Here is a 3,982-nt window from a genome sequence, read left to right on the forward strand (position 1 = left end):
TTGATCTCCTATTTTTGTTTATTTAAGTTATAGTGCAGTGTACCTAAAATAAGTGTAATATTTTTTTTTCCAGTGTAAGATTCTTTTTCTGATTCACAATTTCCGTCCTTTTTATTATTTTTTATTTTAATGATTTACCTATTTTGCGTAATATTTCCAAGAACGCTGAAAAGTAACGTCTTTTTGTTATCCTGTAGAGAAAAAAATTATCATACCCTTTTGAATCTGTGTAAAAATTAATAAAATAAGACTTTAAATCCATTGATTGAATTGAAATTGAGGTCAAGTGCTGGCAAATGAAAGTTTCAATGTGTTTATTAGGGATTATTCACTGAAGTTTTTGAATTTCAGAAAATTTCTGCCAAACATGCTTCTTGCTGTCATAATTTTTAAGCTTTTGGATGAAACAATCTGTAAATGGGTAACTCGCAACTCTTTGTTTAAATTTTGAAGTAATTAAATAGTTTATACTGATGGTCTGCTAGTTGAAACTTATATTTTTTTTTAAAGGAAATTCTAATTAGTTACGGAATAATTAAATTCCGATAAACTTATCATATTGTATAGTAATGACTTTTCTGTTTAAAAAATTCTAATGTCTAAAACTAGTAATGAGAAATGAAATATACAGTATTTGAATCATTTATTTGGTCTAAGGTATCTTGATAAAATTACCAAATTTTATCACATATTACAAAACTATATTTTATTTATTGATTTTACTGAAATCATAACTGAATCGCTTTGGTGAGAATTGCCCAGTTTTTTGGTATTCCTATAGGTCCAGAAACTGTAAATTATTCCATATTCTGACAGTTTTGACCATACTTTTGTTTTTATTCTCAGTGTGGTGTTTTTACTAGAAAATTAGCAAAAATTACGTTTTTTTTAACATTATTTGACCACAACAAAGCAAATATTCTTCTTTCATATATCTATTTTTTGGTAATATTTTTATTCAGTATTCATCGAGATTTGCCGATGACCATATTTGTTTTATGGGACAGTAAAAAAATTGACTGTCTTCATCTTGTCTTCAAATATTTTTTTTTTATTTTCATTTATCAAATGGTTCATTATTTTATGTAATGACTAGAATAATAAGTATAAAATCGTTTAATCAATAAAATATTGTTGAAAAAAATCAGCCTGTTGCGAAAATGATAGCAACAGAATTTTTTTTATTGACTTGTTGAGAAAATTATAGCAACAGAATAATTTTATTTTTCATTAAAGCAACTGAATCGTATCCTTATACGTATATACTTAATTCTACAAAGATTACTGCTTTTTATCTTACTTTTTCGAATTTGACAAATGTATTTCAATATCCGTCCACGTTTACTGAATCAAATATCTCATTGTTCCTTTGTCAAATAATAAATAAATTAGTTTTATAAGGTTGATTGATTTTTATGCACAAAAATTATTACACTTTGGTTATAGCTAGCTTGATTTACAGATCAGTTATATGCTTGTTTCTTGATACTATATTTGACAAATCATACTTATTTCTTAGCTGCCACAATTATAAAAAGAAAAAATTTCTAGTGTTAGTCAAATGAAAATTGCAGCAAGCATTTTCTTAAAAGGAACATTAATAATTCACATATTAAAATTTCTGTACTCCTTTTTACTATAAAAATTCTTCCCCCCCCCCTTGTTCCTGGTTTCCCCGAGGGCTTTTGCGACACCCATAACAAAATGTCAAGCATTTTCAGACCGTGGGCAAAAAGGTACTCGAGAGCTCTCTAAGACATAAGTAGCAAACAATATCGATTGATTTCGTAAAATCGCAGATTGCGACTTCGAATAATATTGTTATGAACTACCGATCTAGGTAAAAACATCCGACTTTAACTCGTATTGTACGATATCGCAAAAATGATGTGGATATCGGTCGATATTTCCCCGTCTTTACAGACACTAGGATGTTGACTTTTATCGTCAACTCGATTTTCATGATACGAATGTTGTGGAACATTGCCTATTACTAAAATTACGTTATTTGTAATGAAAATTCGTATTTGTAAGTATTCAGCCCTGTCTGGACTCCAGAAAAGTCATAACTTTCTTTCTTCTGGATAAGAAACAGTCCGCAGTATATATATATATATATATGTTATAACTTTTAATTAGTCTTTGTAAGCAGGGATATTTTTCAATGGTTATACCAGCTTTTTCTTTTTTCCGCGATATGAACAGCCTTTTATAATTTTACTTCGTTTTTTTTCTTAATTTTTAGAATAATACTGAAAGTAATTAAAATGAAATCAAGCTATTTTCACTTTTTTTTTCTTCAATAAAATTCGATAGTTGTTTAACTTTATTTTGAGAATACCTGAAATTTCTTCTGAAAATAAACTTACAACTAAACCTAAAGAAAGAAGTTCTTTGGGGAGGCATGTGAGTGAGCATAAATGTTTTAATGGTCTTGTTCTAGTTAAAAAATAGCATAGTTTATAACTCAGTTCTTAAATATTTTCTTGATATAATAACAACAAAAAATTTATTTAAGTTGTGTTAATTCTCAGATAAAACATATTTTCTCTTTTCATATGGTTTTCTGAAAGTCTAATTACAAAATTTTGCTGTCCCGCAGTGGACTGATCGTTAAGACACGGTTCCCAGCAGATCACCGAAGTCAAGCATCACTGGCTGCTGTCAGTGTGCGGGTGGGTGACCACTTGGTTCAGCCTACTTAGGGGCCGAGGGTGTGCGGTATTGGTCCTCGTTAAACTGTTCTACCGTAAAGTGCTCGACTTCGCGCGCAGGTCGTCGGGCTACCAAAGCGGGGGAGCCATCCCCTCCGCACAGGATCAAAATTGCGATGGAATGTCTTCGGATCATCCTCAGGGATGTTTCCCAGACCGTCGCCAATAGCTGATTGTGCAGCTCTGGTGTGACGTAAATGAACAACAACAAAATTTTGCTCAAATAAGCAAATGGTTATAAATACGTTAAGTTTTTCATTTAGACTTCAAAAAGTTGCCTTTCCTAACAGTTAATGAAGAGAATTCTACTGGCATCATCCTGTATATCTTGTCTGAATCATCCTGTATATGAGCTATTGAATACTAATTTCTCTTTATAAATCCCTGTAGAACACCTAAGTCAAGGGAAACTGTCTGCGGTCAGTGAGCGGATGGTCGAATACTTTGATTTGCCTGTGCAGGGACTGAGAGTGGGCGGTATCATTTCCTGTTGAACTGTTTCACACCATAAGGCTCTCAACTTCGCTTGCAAAGTAGTTGGTCGATCAAAGATGGCATATCGGATCATCCTCGGTGTTTCCCAGACCGCAGCCATTAGAACATTATGTGAGCAGAGGTGGTGTAGAGGATAGAGCGTCTGCCCCCTCTTGACGTGAACCAGGTTCGAATCTCAGTAGTGGCTGGTTGATAATGGTTCCCTAGACAAAAAGATTGAGGCACAACCAATCCCAATGCGAATTTTTGTTCTACTTTAGCACTAATAGGAAAAGTAATACTTTATTTAAGGACCATTCACCGCATGCGAAAAATTCGAGAAAGGGAATTTGGATATGTGATTGCAAAGCTGATTGGTTAAATATATTTGCCAGTGAAAACTCACCAGTCAGGTTCTCGATCACATCTCCGATTTCAAAATGCGATGTTTTTCACCTGCAACTAAAATAGACCCTATACGTTGCACCAAAGCAGCACAAAGGGGTATTGATGGGAAATATCCATCAGAAATTCGCATATTTTCTAGACCATGGTCAGAGGTGTATGAACCCCATTCATTGTGAATGGCTCTTTATGTCAGAACAATTCACCGAAGATCGATACTGCACACCCTTGGTCCCTATGCAAAGTGATCATCCACCCACACAGCGAATGCAGGCTTGACATCAGTGTTTTACTGGGAACCTGTGGTAATGTCCATTATGGGTAACTCGCTAGTCAAGATCCGAATTCACATCAATAAATTTTTTGTGCAATGAGAATAACCCTTAAAA

This window comes from Parasteatoda tepidariorum, chromosome 4 (genome assembly GCF_043381705.1).
Source record: "Parasteatoda tepidariorum isolate YZ-2023 chromosome 4, CAS_Ptep_4.0, whole genome shotgun sequence".
Taxonomy (NCBI): domain Eukaryota; kingdom Metazoa; phylum Arthropoda; class Arachnida; order Araneae; family Theridiidae; genus Parasteatoda; species Parasteatoda tepidariorum.